General features: G+C 39.5%; 1 long non-coding RNA gene across 1 annotated transcript in view; it reads right to left on the bottom strand.

The window, feature by feature from the left end:
* The window catches only part of LOC105002379, a 38,773-nt gene that overhangs the window by 12,818 nt on the left and 10,122 nt on the right, over positions 1-15,833 (bottom strand). The window contains exon 2 of the long non-coding RNA XR_826948.1: positions 11,214-11,299. This is a non-coding gene — a long non-coding RNA (uncharacterized LOC105002379). The remainder of the gene's footprint in view (positions 1-11,213; positions 11,300-15,833) is intronic.

Here is a 15,833-nt window from a genome sequence, read left to right on the forward strand (position 1 = left end):
TGGCCAAAGTACTGGAGTTTCAGCTTTAGCATCATTCCTTCCAAAGAAATCCCAGGGCTGATCTCCTCCAGAATGGACTGTTTGGATCTCCTTGCAGTCCAAGGGACTCTCAAGAGTCTTCTCCAACACCACAGTTCAAAAGCATCAATTCTTCAGTGCTCAGCCTTCTTCACAGTCCAACTCTCACATCCATACGTGACCACAGGAAAAACCATAGCCTTGACTAGACGGACCTTTGTTAGCAAAGTAATGTCTCTGCTTTTCAATATGCTATCTAGGTTGGTCATAACTTTTCTTCCAAGGAGTAAGTGTCTTTTAATTTCATGGCTGCAATCACCGTCTGCAGTGATTTTGGAGCCTAAAAAAAAATAAAGTCTGACACTGTTTCCACTGTTTCCCCATCTATTTCCCATGAAGTGATGGGACCAGATGCCATGATCTTCATTTTCTGAATGTTGAGCTTTAAGCCAACTTTTTCACTCTCCTCTTTCACTTTCATCAAGAGGCTTTTTAGTTCCTCTTCACTTTCTGCCATAAGGGTGGTGTCACCTGCATATCTGAGGTTATTGAGATTTCTCCCGACAATCTTGATTCCAGCTTGTGCTTCTTCCAGCCCAGCATTTCTCATGATGTACTCTGCATATAAGTTAAATAAGCAGGGTGACAATATACAGCCTTAACGTACTCCTTTTCCTATTTGGAACTCGTCTGTTGTTCCATGTCCAGTTCTAACTGTTGCTTCCTGACCTGCATACAAATTTCTCAAGAGGTCACTAGGGTGGAATCTAATTTGACATGACTGGTGTCCTTATAAGAAAAGAAGGGAGAAGAAACGCACAAGGAAAAGGTCATGCGAGGAAGGCAGATGTTGTAATGATACCTCTACAAAAAGGATTGCTGGCTGTTACCAGAAGCCAGGAAGGGAGGCATGGGACAGATTTTCCCTCACAGCCCTCAGAAGGAACTGACAGTGTTGACTTCTAGACTCCAGAACTATGAGACAGTAAAATTCTCTTGTTTTAAGCCACATAATTTGTGTTGCTCTATTACTACAGCCCTAGGAAACCAATACAATGGTAAAGAAAAAGTTCACCTGTCAGTTTCATATATGGTTTGCCAGTCTGTAATATTAAGTAATTTTGTTTTATTTTTTAGATAAAAACCCTAGGAATTTGTAAAAATAGATATTTTGGGCTATGCTTTTCTGGAATACGGCAAGTTACTTCATACCATTACCTACATCTCCATTTTCATCTAATATTTCAGCTAAATTGTTGTTTTTAAGTAGTTCAGTCATGTCTGATTCTTTGCGACCGCATGGACTGCAGCACGCCAGGTTTCCCTGTCCTTCACTATCTCCCAGAGTTTGCTCAAACTCATGTCCATTGAGTCGATGATGCCATCCAACCATCTCATCCTCTGCTGCCCTCTTCTCTTCTTGCTCTCAATCTTTCCCAGCATCAGAGTCTTTTCCAATGAGTCAGTTCTTCGCATTAGGTGGCCACAGCTTTAGCATAAGTCCTTCCAGTAAATATTCAGGGTTGATTTCCTTTAGGATTGCCTGGTTTGATCAAGGGACTTGCTGACCTATGTACTCTCAAGAGTTTTCTCCAGCACCGCAGTTCAAAAGCATCAAATCTCAGTGCTCAGCCTTCTTCACGGTCCAACTCTGACGTCCGTGCATGACTACTGGAAAAACATAGCTTTGGCTGTATGGACCTGTGTCAGCAAACAGATGACTAGAAAGTTAAGGTTTTGAATTTATTCCCTCAATAAATATTAATATTAAATACCAGGTACCAGAAACTGAACTGGATACAATGGATGCAACTATGAATAACCATTTTCTTAAGAAATTTATCATTATTACAGTAGTTATCCTACAATAATGGCAATGAGGGAAAAGTAGTACAGATGGCTACGGGAAGACAGAGGAGGCACTTAATATGATCAAGAGATCAGGAAAATCATTCTACTGTGATGTGCGTAATGTAATTCTACAGAAGTGACATATCAGCTGAACTGTCTTACAGCTAAATATATAACAGAACTGAGATCCCAATCCAAGACCTTTGATCCAAATCTCTTTCTATAGTACCGTACCACTTTGCTTTTTGCATTTGCAAAATTGAGGATAATACTACTCCTTAAAGCTCTTGTAAAGATTCAGTAAAACTTATGAAGCACGTTGGCCGGATGCATGGCCTTGACAGACCTTACTAGTGCCCACCAGAATCTGGTTCTTTTAGCTGTCCTGCATCTTACTCTATCCTGACTAATACAATGATCCATAATACATGCTCCACAAATTTTCTTCTTTCCTTTGACAATAATTTAGTGGACGAGATGATAGAAATAAGGTTTAAATTAAAAAAAAAAATTAAAATTAGGTCATGTATTGCCTGCTTGGATATAATATATTCTTATTCCAGATTCTGAGACAAACCAAAAGCAGCTTAAGATAGTTGAGAAAGTCACCATGTCCTAAGACCAGCTGAAATGAAAAATCTATTTGCTGTCAGGAAAAAAGTCACCTCTCATTAAGGATTATTTCTTTCATTCTTCCAAACCAAATTACTTAGGGTTAAAAATAACAAAAAGAAGCTTATGAAAAAACATATAAATGCTAAAAATCCCAGCTTGAGGTTTCAGCAACTATTCTTAACATACCTTCAGAGAGTTTTGACTGTCATTACTACAAATTGAAGACTTCCAGGAAGGAATTATTCAACAAAAAGAAGTCTTTTATTTTCTCCACAAATTTGGGACATGGAGAGAAAAATGAGAGCAAATATAATTCTAAGTTTTCCGCTCAAACAAATCTAAACGCTTCTGCCTAACATTCAACGTCTTGATGGTATGTTCTCATTTGCTAACTAACCGCATTTCCCACTTTTTTTTTTTCTAACATAGACACCATTTTAATCAAGTCTCCTCAAAGTCCACAAATAAGCCATTTCTTTATGCCTTTATCCATTTGCCTGAAATGCCTTCTCGCTTACTTGGAGAATGGACTCTTGGTCTGCATCCTGTAACTGTATTTTTTATTCAAAAATTCACTGCTTTTTTTAAAAAAAAATAATTGATTTGTTTTTAATGTTTAAAAAACTGAGATATAATTGAAATATAACATTAGTCTCAGGAATGCAATATATGTTTATGTCAAAATGATCACAACAATAAGTTTAGTTAATATTCATTGATACTTTTTTATTCCTAGTAATTTTGTTTCTGGCTTCCCAAGTGGCTCAGTGTAAAAGAATCTGCCTGCCAATGAAGGAGACGTGAGTTTGATTCCTGGGTTGGGAAGATCCCCTGGAGTAGGAAATGGCAATCCACTCCAGTATTCTTGCCTGGAGAATCTCATGGATACAGGAGCCTGGTAGGGCTACAGTCCACGGGATTGCAAAAGAGTTGGACACGATTTAGTGACTAAACAACTTTGTCTCTAATTTGGTCTATAAGTTCTCAAGAACAGGAATGCTTTTTACAACTCACCTCCATCTCCTCAAAGCTCTGGCACAGTCCTGAGCACACCATCAGCAGTAAGCAAATACTTTTGGGTTGATTGCTTTGTGAGTGCCTGTGGGGATGGCTGCATAATAGAGTATGAGGAAGAAGAACAGAACATTGAAGGTGTTCCAGCAGAAGAACTTGTGATTGAAGTCAAAACCAGTGTCTGGGGGTGTGAGGGGGCCTTAAACATCACCCTCTGCAGTTTTTAGAGCTGTGTATTGACAATTAGTGAGCATTGGACAGTAGGCAGTAGTATGACTGCCTCACAGAAAATGAAAGCGGGCAATAAAGCATTTCAAAAACTTTCCTGCTTGGGAATAGATCTGGTGGCTAGAGAAATGAGGCCCTGAAAACACTGTTGACATTTTAAATATTAGACATTGCATTCTCTGCTATCATCTTCACTTCTGTGAGGCAGATACATGATCAATAGGTATATTGCAAGTGCCATGTCATTTTACCCAGACTGTTATCTATGTTATAGATGCAGCACAAAGATGTTTTATGTAACAACAGAGTGCCAGGTAGTTAATGATGTGATACATACTCATGTGAAGTGTATTAACACCAGTTCAGTTGCTCAGTCGTGTCCGACTCTTTGCGACCCCATGAATCGCAGCACACCAGGCCTCCCTGTCCATCACCAACTCCCAGAGTTCACCCAAACTCTTGTTCCTCGAATTGGTGATGCCATCTAGTCATCTCATCTTCTGTCATCCCCTTCTCCTCCTGCCCCCAATCCCTCCCAGCATCAGAGTCTTTTCCAATGAGTCAACTCTTCGCATGAGGTGGCCAAAGTATTGGAGTTTCAGCTTTAGCATCAGTCCTTCCAAAGAACACCCAGGACTGATGTCCTTTAGAATGGACGGTTGGATCTCCTTGCAGTCCAAGGGACTCTCAAGAGTCTTCTCCAATACCACAGTTCAAAAGCATCTATTCTTCAGTGCTCAGCTTTCTTCACAGTCCAACTTTCACATCCATACATGACCACTGGAAAAACCATAGCCTTGACTAGACGGACCTTTGTTGGCAAAATAATGTCTCTGCTTTTGACTATGCTATCTAGGTTGGTCATAAGTTTCCTTTCAAGGAGTAAGCGTCTTTTAATTTCATGGCTTCAGTCACCAGTAAATACTAACAGACATTTAAGGTGTTTGGGTAGGTTTTTCTCAGCTGTCCAGCTGTACTGCACCATCCTGTATCCTTTTACTAAAAGGATACTAAAGCACTTTTCAGATACAGTACATTAAACTAGGTGTTGAACTACATTTGACATTCCTAAAAGGAAAGATCACATGGTAGACAGAGCCGTGGACTTCAGTAGAAGCAGAGGAAGGAAAGACTGAGGTCGCGGTTGCCTTGAGCTCAGTTTTTTCATCTATCACTTGAATACCAGGCACTGCTACAGACTTTGAGGAGCTACACATAAACAAGCCAGACATCCTCTGTAACCATGATGCTTGTGTTCCATTTGGTGAGCTAGACAATCGATCAATGAATTAATGATCAAGATTCAGACAGCGATCAGTGCTATAAGGAAAAGAAATCAGGGTGTTCTAACAGAGTACTGAGGGACAGGGTGGCCAGGAAAGACTGTCTGGGGAGATGACACGTAAGCAGAGGCCAAAATGACACACGGGAGCAGTGCTGTCCCAACGCAGGGAGAGTGACCCAGCAAAGGCCTTTAAGCTGCAGGGAGCTCAACACATTTGTGAGGAATGGTGGGCAGGCCATTGTGATGGGGACCTGATGAAGGACACTGGAATTAAGAGGGTGGGTCAGAGGTGCGGGCCCAGGGGAGGAGCTGGGCTCCAGTTTCACTGAAGGCTGGGCCCTCACTGCGCTGATGCCGGGAGCACCCGCACGTCCTCTGCCTGCTCCTCGGCTGTAGTTTCAGGTCCATGTTTGCTCCTCTCTCCTGTGCTCACTGCTGTTCTGGGACCCCCTTATCTTTCAAACAGAAGGACTTCGTGTCTTTGCCGGATTATTTAGAGAAAACATATACCTTGTGTTTTGCATTAGTCCTTCCTTACAAAGAATACTTGGTCCTCATGTGTGGTTATTTTGTAACAAATGATGTACTAGTTATGGCGCTGAAATCTGAATGTGAGAAGCTGTATTTTTCATCTCTTATGGTGCTGGTGCCAGGGTCAACTTGTCCATGTGCTATGGCCCACAATATTTAAAATATGCAGATATTTTGATTTATTTTAAAAATCAGAAGAAAAAAATGAACTTTTAGGTTAGAGAATACAAGTATTATTGATATATTTATTTTCAGCCAATGCAATTATAAAATATAACTTAATATAGTTTTATGAAGGAAAAGGCCCATGAAGGCTGTGTCTAGGGTCCTTCAAAGTCATAATAAAAGCAGCATGTGTTTACATGATAACAGACACTAAGGGGCTGTGTACTCTTCAGTACAATTATTATTCTCACAGAAACACGTTATCATGTTCACTCTAGTTTAATGATTGAATAGACTCTAGACTATTTGAATGTGTGTGTGTGTGCATGCATGGGTGCTAAGTCACTTCAGTCAGGTCCAACTCTTCGTGACTCCATGGACCATAGCCCACCAGGCTCCTCTGTCCATGGGATTCTCCAGGCAAGAATACTGGAGTGGGTTTCCATGCTCTCCTCTAGGCAAATTCCTGACCCAGGGATCGAACCCACATCTCTTGCGTCTCCTGCACTGGCAGGCAGGCTCTTCATCACTAGCGCTACCTGGGAAGCCTGTGTGTATCCTGGAAGCTATAAATAAATAAATATTTATAATATATATATCTACCACTGTTCTATGATAGTGTATGAAATATATACATAGTTACAAGTATATAAATGGAAGACTTTAAAGTCTAGATTAAAGATGAAATAATGTTTAAATAATTCTTAAGTTATTAATGATAAAATCTTTGCTGTTAAAGTTATTGATAATTATTTTTAGAGAAAACAATATAACCTCACATGCTGAATTTCTATGAAAGTTTTAACATTTAGTGATCTGAAAGTCAAGTTAAAAGTTCAACTTTTTAAACTTGGTTTTAATGGCTAACATATCTGAAGAAGATACTTTACAAAAAAATGTTACATTCCAATGAAATGAGTATATCAAGGGAAATACTTAGGAAATCATACTACTACTCATTTTTCAAATCCATCTACCAATTACCAGATATTTTTTGAAATTCAGCAACTTGGCATTTTCTAGATTTTGACACCTAATCAGAAGTTGTTGCATTGTTATACTTTTAGCAATGAGTTCAAGATCCACTTAAATTTCCAGTTAGAAGACTTTAAAACAGATTAAATCACGTTAGTTTATGTTTTAAAAAAAGGAACGGACATTTATAGATGTCATATTTACATCTGTTATTAAAATGCAGAAAAATCATATATTTTCAAAAATGCCTTCTCTAATTAATTAGTTGCAAAAACAATTTGTGAATCACTCATTGTTAAGCAACCATTGTTGCTTAATCACTCATTGTTACCTCAATGGGCTGGATGAAAACATGTCTTTTTTCAAAAAATATCTACCAGGCGACATTGTGCTGAGACCCACCTACCAGTGCAGAAAAGTCCAGCAAATGTGAAGCCCTTATTTAATATATAAAATAAAAATGTATAACTCAATTTTTATTTCAACAATCACTTTAAGTACTTCAGTGAAATAACTAGTGAATGACTTTGTAAGACAAAAGTTTTTAGATATTGTCTTTCTCATTACAAACTATTTAATGGTTATAATACTGAAAATAATAAATTTAAAAATTCACTTAATGGGACAAGGAAATTGCAACACGTGGCAAAAGGCTGAAAGGAAACCCAAGAGTGATGGGGCAGCGCCGGGTGCCACAGTGTGCCCTTGGTGCGCCTCTCACTCATCGTACGATGCACGACCTCCCGACATACACGGCGAGTGAGGTGTCAGTGCAAATATCTACATTAACGATCGGTACAACTGAATTTCTCTTCTATTTTTTAGGCAAGAAATGAATATAAATAGGAGACTTAATGTTTTTGCCTTGCACTAAAGTGGATTATTTACCTTTAGAGAACGTTCTGTTAAATTCCCATTGAGTGTTTCTCATCTTTAAAATTTTCTTAAATTCTAGCTATCTTCTCCTAATATATTTACTATGACATCAATTCCTTTTTAAAATTTTAGCCAATCAAAATGTTCTTTTAAAGATAACCATAACAAATAAATATGGAGATTACTGACACTTTCTAAACTGTCTGTGCCATTTGTTAAGATACTTTTTGGGGTTTCTAATATCAGTTGAAATTAATCATAGAGATCAGTTGAAGAAAAAACTCCTTTCTGCAATTAAAAAGCAATTTTCCAAAGACTCCATTCATTATTCAAAAAGAACAAATCTACATTAGCAAAAAATATTCAGGCTATGAAATATGCATATTTTTATTAAGAGTGAACACAGAGAATATAGTCAATATTTTATAAAAACTACGTATAACCTGTAAAAATACAGAGTCATATGTTGTACCTATGAAACTAGTATAATACTGTAAATCAAGTATACTTCAAAAGCAAAAAAAAGACTAAGCAAACAAGTTTTGATGTTGAGCAATAGTTATTTTTTCACCTTTTTTTTGTGTTCTATAAAAGTATCACATAATCATATAATCGAAATATACTGTGTGTTTATCAACCCCCACCAAAAATTCAAATATAGAATAGCATTTCTGTGACTTTAGCATTATTAAAGGTCAGAGAAACAAATGTTACTTATGTCAAATTTGAAATTTTAAAAAGTAAAATGACAGTATCTAACTTACCAAAGATTGGAAACCAGAGGGCAAAGAGGGATTAGTATTTCAGAGACAAAATATAGAAAAAGAAAAGAGTACAATAATAGCTAAGATAAAGTCATTCAATTAATAGACTATTTTCAATTCAAAGTCAATTTATAACATCAGTCGCTAGTAATTCAATTCATATTTGACTCAAGTCTAAAATGCAGCTTCAAGTCATATTCCTGAATGTTTTAAGAATTTACCAAGAATCCTTTATGCATTACTGCCTATTACTTTTGTTCAAAATAGGGTGGGGAATGCTTGGGAAAATAAGCCAGTTTCGAAGTAGCATTGTAAAAAAAAATGTTTTAAAAGTAAATGGCTACCAAAAAAAAATTCTATTCAGCTCATCAAATTTGCCTTGGCCTAATCCATATTTACCAACTTACTTCCTCCTAGCTATTTCCATCATTTTCTATCATTAAACTAAGACAGTAGTTCTCAGTCTTGAAACTAGCAGAAATAACCCCCTGAGGGAAGTAATAACTACCTACCTCTTTGACCGCGCCTTCTGTGTCTACTTTGAGGCTTCTTCTTCCTCCTTCTGTCCTCTAAATGTTCCTGCCTGAGATTTGTTCAAGTTTTTACCTTCTGCTCTTCAGACTCTTGCCTCTGATAATCTCATTTACCCTATGATTTCAATGTTGCCTTCCTACAGAAGAATCCCAAATAGATCAGTCTAGCAGAAATTTCTCAGGCTATAGTCTCACATTCCAACCTCCTGCTGGTCTTCTTTGCTACACTCTGTGATCAGTTGCATCCAACTCTTTGTGACTCCATGGACTGTAGCCCACCAGGTTCCTCTGTCCATGGGATTTTCCAGACAAGAATACTGGAATGGGTTGCCATTTCCTTCTCCAGGGGATTTTCCTGGGCCAGGCATCGAACCCCTGTCTCATCAACTGGCAGGCAGGTTCTTTACACTGAGCCACCTGGGAAGCACTCAGTTCAGTTCAGTTCAGTTGTTCAGTCATGTCCAACTCTTTGCGACGCCATGAATTGCAGCACGCCAGGCCTCCCTGTCCATCACCATCTCCCGGAGTTTACTCAAACTGACATCCATCAAGTCAGTGATGCCATCCAGCCATCTCATCCTCTGTCGTCCCCTTCTCCTCCTGACCCCAATCCCTCCCAGCATCAGAGTCTTTTCCAATGAGTGAACTCTTCGCATGAGGTGGCCAAAGTACTGGAGTTTCAGCTTTAGCATCATTCCTTCCAAAGAAATCCCAGGGCTGATCTCCTTTAGAATGGACTGTTGGATCTCCTTGCAGTCCAAGGGACTCTCAAGAGTCCTCTCCAACACCACAGTTCAAAAGAAGCACTAGTCTTCTACATTTGGCTAAAATAATTCCTTTTCTGTTAGTACTTCTTCTCCTATCTATGTTGCCTTGAGGCTCAGAGCTCTTTGGATTATATGCTTCCTCACTTACTGTTCCACCTCTCCTATTATTATTTGCACTACTTTCAGTAACATCTTAACTAGTCTCCTTGCTTCCAACTGAGGAACATGTCAAGTTGAATCATCATTCTAAAGCATGGCTTTAATCATGTTTCATATCATCTTTAAAAATCTTCATTTGCTTCCAATTTATTTAGTTGGCCGCTCAGTCTTGTCCAATTCTTTGCAACCCCATGGGCTATAGAGCCCACCAGGCTTCTCTATGCATGGGATTCTCCAGGCAAGAATATAGGAGTAGGCTGCCATTCCTTCTCCAGGGATCTTCCCAACCAAGGATCAAACCTGGGTCCCCTGCATTGGCAAGTGGCTCCTGCATTTCAGACAGATTCTCTACTACCTGAGGCACCAAGGAAGCCCAATAAAAATTTACTGCTATCTTTTTTAGTCTTTTTGTTGTACTCAATTGTGTCCAACTCTTTGTGACCCCATGGACTGTAGCCTGTCAGGCTCCTCTGTCCATGGGATTTCCCAGGCAAGAAAATTACAGTGTTGTGTTAGTTGCTTAGTTGTGTCCGACTCTTTGTGAACCCATGAACTATAGCCCATCAGGCTCCTCTGTCCATGGGATTCTCCAAGCAGGAATACTGGAGTGGGTTGCTATTCCCTTCTCCAGGGGATCTCCCTGACCAGGAATCAAACCCAGGTCTCCTGCATTGTAGGCAGATTCTTTACCAACAGAGCTATCAGGGAAGTCTAAGAATATTTATAAAAAATGTTCAAATTCCTCAGTCTGCTATTCAAGAATTTAATTATCCATCATACTTTTCTTGACTCACTGTCTATCATCCTATAATTTATTTCTTATACACTGAATCTGAATTTTATTACCTAATATTTCCTAAATGTAACATGCAGTTTCTTTTTTTTTTATTTTATTTTTAAACTTTACAATATTGTATTGGTTCTGCCATATATTGAAATGAATCCGCCACAGGCATACACGTGTTCCCCATCCTGAACCCTCCTCCCTCTTCCCTCCCCATGCCATCCCTCTGGGTCGTCCCAGTGCACCAGCCCCAAGCATCCAGTATTGTGCATTGAACCTGGACTGGTGACTCATTTCATATATGATATTATACATGTTTCAATGCCATTCTCCCAAATCATCCCACCCTCTCCCTCTCCCACAGAGTCCAAAAGACTGTTCTATACATCTGACTTCACCTTGGCTGATACCACGTTGCTGATATCATGAAAGCCTAGTTCAAATTAAACCTTTTCCAAGATGCCTTACCTGATAACTCTAGCTAGCTGAGATCTCCCATTGATTTATTCCTAAAGCCACTGTGATGCAATGGGAAGGGTACGTGCTTTGGAATTCTTTACATCTAGGTTCCAAAGTCATTCTGTTAGTTTTGTGACAATAGGAAAGTCATGGTTTTTAAATATATAAAATGAGAATAATACAGCTTACCAAGAAGTTCAAAATAAATCTTGTGTGGTATAATTGATGCCACCAGGAGAGAGTCCAATTCAGTAGCTAGAAGCTTCTCAATAAACCTGAGAAGGTAAAATTTTTATTTATTAACATATATCAAACACCAATGGAGGACTAGGCACTTTAAATTACAGGGTGATTAGCCAGATAAACACAGTCCCTGCTTTCACGGAGCCAACAATCTGAATTCACCTCAGCCCAGAGTATGTCCTTTACTTTAAAGACTCAGAAACGACCTGGGGAATTGATTAGGTTAATGCATATTATACTTGCTAACAGCACCCTTAACACAGATGTATAAAACCAGAATAAACAATTTATTTATGCTGAAAGTCTTAACTGTCAAACAAACTGACCCCTCATCATGATCTAACCAGGTAGCTGTATGGAATCAGAATGAGAAGGGGAAGATTCAGATATTTGACAAACTTGGGTTCTCACAGCCAGGTGGGCCAATCTCTAAAATGGGAAGAGAGACTTCCTTTCTTAATACAGGTGTGTATTGGGAGATGGTGGTCTAGTGGTTAGGACTCTGCACATCCACTGCATGGGGGCAAAGCTTGGGTCCCTGATCAGGGAACTAAGATCCCGTCCCACAGCAGCCAAAAAAGAGAAACAACAACAACAAAAACCCCACAAGAGATGATACCTCAAATCCAAGAGAAGCTACAGAATGATACACCTCTCCTACCTTCCTCAATTTCTAAAGAATTTGCAGAAGAGGTTCACAAATATTCTTACGGATCTTAAAGTTAGGGATGGAAAAGCCTGCCACAGATCTCTGCAATTAAGGATTATCTTATGATGGGGCTGGAGGCTATGTTGAGAGAAGTGGATAGAACTCTCAACCAAATTCTGAGCAGAACTTATGAATCCTCACAAGGCAAAGATAAATCACTCAATTAAAAAATGATGAACTCAACTGAGTATATGATATTAGGCAAAACAGCAGCTCAGAGTCAAAGATGAGATTTAAGCCAAAAGAAAATCATTATGGTAGTCTTATAAAATTATGTGTCTGGTAATATATTACCTGGGCTTCACTGGTGGCTCAGCAGCCAAGAATCTACCTGCCAATGCAGGAGATGGGTGTTTGATCCCTGGGTCAAGAAGATCCCCTGGAGAAGGAAATGGCAACTCACTCCAGTATTCTTGCCTGGAAAATCTCATGGACAGAGGAGCCTCGCAGACTGCAAACCATGGGGCTGCAAAAAGTTGGACACCACTTAGCAACTAAACCACCTCAATACATTATCTAAAGTTCTCGAAGGCTGATACCAGGCCTGGTTTGGCTTTCTATTAGAATACCATACCCAATAAATAATATGCTTTGCATCAATATTTAAGAAAGGAATAAATGACCCATCTTTATCTACACATCGGGTAAACTGCTTATGAGAGACATCTTTGGTGACTGGAAGAGGACACTGAAGTAGGCTTTAGGTGGCATGAGACTTAAGTAGTATGAGGCTGGCACCAGCAGGGAAGTTTAAATCTTATCCCTAACCTCCCCCTATTCCTTTGATATTCAAGTGTCCATTAAAAGAGAGATTCCCCAAGACATATTGGCTGGGTGGACAGTAAACTGCCAGGCGCCTCTGTCCATGGGATTTTCCAGGCAAGAATACTGGAGTGGGTAGCCAATACCAGGGGATCTTCCTGACCCAAGAATCAAACCAGGGTCTCCTTCATTGCAGGCAGATTCTTTACTGTCTGAGTCACCAGGGAAGCCCAATAAAATGGAAAATTAGTCAAAACAGCTTTAACAAAGAACACTTCTCTGAGCTTTGTCCATATGCACTCTACAGGCCTTTTGGCCCCTCACAACACTGTGGAGTGCATAGTAACCACGATAAACTGTTAATTATTATTATTATTTATCTACTCATCACTAGGTTCATTCCAAAAACTGTATGAGGTGGCCAGAACACACACAGAAAGATAACAATAAAAAGAACAGCAAAAACCAAAACATACAGAAGGAAGTCAAAGTCAATGCTGAATATAAGGAAAAGGAATTAAGCTCCAACCATGTATAGTATTCATATAGAGAACGCAGACTTTTGGAATCTGTATACTTGCTATAAACGGATAAGAGTGACACTGACGTTTCTTACAATGCATTTGAACTTTACAGGTAGAGCCTGATTTTCTTGGGAAATTTTAAGTTTCTTAAAAAGCATCTTTAGGGAAAGAAGCCTTTCTTTAAGGTATACTGTCAGATTTCCTTAGGCCTAAGCCCACAGTACTTTGCTGGTTTAAAAACTGCTACCTGAGATTTCAATTTCTCTAGAATGCTCCTTAAGTGAATTTTCATTTTTAATTTATCTTTACACTATCTCAATCTTTTTTGCCCTTTCTTCCTTCTTTCCCTCTCTCCCTTCTACCTTCCTTCCTTCCTTTAACAATCTAATCTTGATGCTCACTTAAGACAGTTATTCAAAGGATAGTCTTTGGCTTTTCTGGTATTGTTATTTAAACAGGACATACCCAATGTGCTTATAAGTGGCTCAGATGGTAAAGAATCTACCTGCAATGCAGAAGAGCTGGGTACAATCCCTGGGTTGGGAAGCTCCCCTGGAGAAGGGCATGGCAACCCACTCCAGTATTCTTGCCTGGAGAATTTCATGGACAGAGGAGCCTGGTGGGCTACAGTCCACGGGGTCACAAAGAGTTGGACGTGACTGAGCGACTAACACACACACACTAATTTGTTTATATTTTTAAAAAAATTAACAAGAAGGAAATCATACCAAACCACTGAAAGTAATAAAACTTGAAATATAAAATGTTTTATACAACTTCCATAGAAAAAGTTGGTGGTAGAATCTCTGTGAACCATCTGGAGTTCAGGAGTTTGACAGCATGCATATTTTCGAGCTAATGAAGGCAGGCACACACAACTGCACTGGTAGGTACTCACTAAACGTCACGCTTCTAGGACTGGAGAATAAAGTGTGCTTCCTGGAATATTGTAGTGGTTTTCTTTTTCACTTAAAAAATGATACCATATAGAATGTAGTTCATAAAAGTATCAGACTGGTAGTTCTGCAGCCCCATTTTTCTTCCTGCAAAGCAACAGCAACAGAGGCAGGGATATTACAAATGTGCTGAAATATTTTTAGTAATGGGACTTACTTGGGGCATTATAGGAGAATTTTCCACAGTTTATTGTGATCCACACAGTCAAAGGCTTTGGCATAGTCAATAAAGCATAAATAGATGTTTTTCCGGAACTCTCTTGCTTTTTCAATGATCCAGCGGATGTTAGCAATTTGATCTCTGGTTCCTCTGCCTTTTCTAAAACCAGCTTGAACATCTGGAAGTTCACGGTTCACATATTATTCAAGCCTGGCTTGGAGAATTTTGAGCATTACTTTACTAGCATGTGAGATGAGTGCAATTGTGCGGTAGTTTGAGCATTCTTTGGCATTGCCTTTCTTTGGGATTGGAATGAAAACTGACCTTTTTCAGTCCTGTGGCCACTGCTGAGTTTTCCAAATTTGCTGGCATATTGAGTGCAGCATTTTCACAGCATGCCAAAGCCTTTGACTGTGTGGATCACAATAAACTGTGGAAAATTCTGAAAGAGATGGGAATACCAGATCACCTGACCTGCCTCTTGAGAAACCTATATGTAGGTCAGGAAGCAACAGTTAGAACTGGACATGGAACAACAGACGGGTTCCAAATAGGAAAAGGAGTACGTCAAGGCTGTATATTGTCACCCTGCTTATTTAACTTGTATGCAGAGTACATCATGAGAAATGCTGGGCTGGAGAAAGCGCAAGTGGGAATCAAGATTGCTGGGAGAAATATCAATAACCTCAGATATGCAGATGACACCACCCTTATGGCAGAAAGTGAAGAGGAACTAAAAAGCCTCTTGATGAAAGTGAAAGAGGAGAGTGCAAAAGTTGGCTTAAAGCTCAACATTCAGAAAATGAAGATCATGGCATCTGGTCCCATCACTTCATGGGAAATAGATGGGGAAACAGTGGAAACAGTGTCAGACTTTCTTTTTTGGGGGCTCCAAAATCACTGCAGATGGTGATTGCAGCCATGAAATTAAAAATGCTTACTCCTTGGAAGGAAAGTTATGACCAACCTAGATAGCATATTGAAAAGCAGAGACATTACTTTGCCAACAAAGGTCTGTCTAGTCAAAGCTATGGTTTTTCCAGTGGTCATGTATGGATGACCACTGTGAGAAAGCCTGGACTGTGAAGAAAGCTGAGCACTGAAGAATTGATGCTTTTGAACTGTGGTATTGGAGAAGACTCTTGAGAGTCCCTTGGACTGCAAGGACATCCAACCAGTCCATTCTGAAGGAGACCAGCCCTGGGTGTTCTTTGGAAGGAATGATGCTAAAGCTGAAACTCCAGTACTTTGGCCACCTCATGCGGAGAGTTGATTCATTGGAAAAGACTCTGATGCTGGGAGGGATTGGGGGCAGGAGGAGAAGGGGATGATGATTCATGGGGTCTCAAAGAGTCAGACACGACTGAGCAACTGAACTGAACTGATAGGAGAAGGCAATGGCAACCCACTCCAGTACTCTTGCCTGGCAAATCCCATGGATGGAGGAGCCTGGTA

Source organism: Bison bison, unplaced genomic scaffold, assembly GCF_000754665.1.
Source record: "Bison bison bison isolate TAMUID 2011002044 unplaced genomic scaffold, Bison_UMD1.0 scf7180017864452, whole genome shotgun sequence".
NCBI lineage: Eukaryota > Metazoa > Chordata > Mammalia > Artiodactyla > Bovidae > Bison > Bison bison.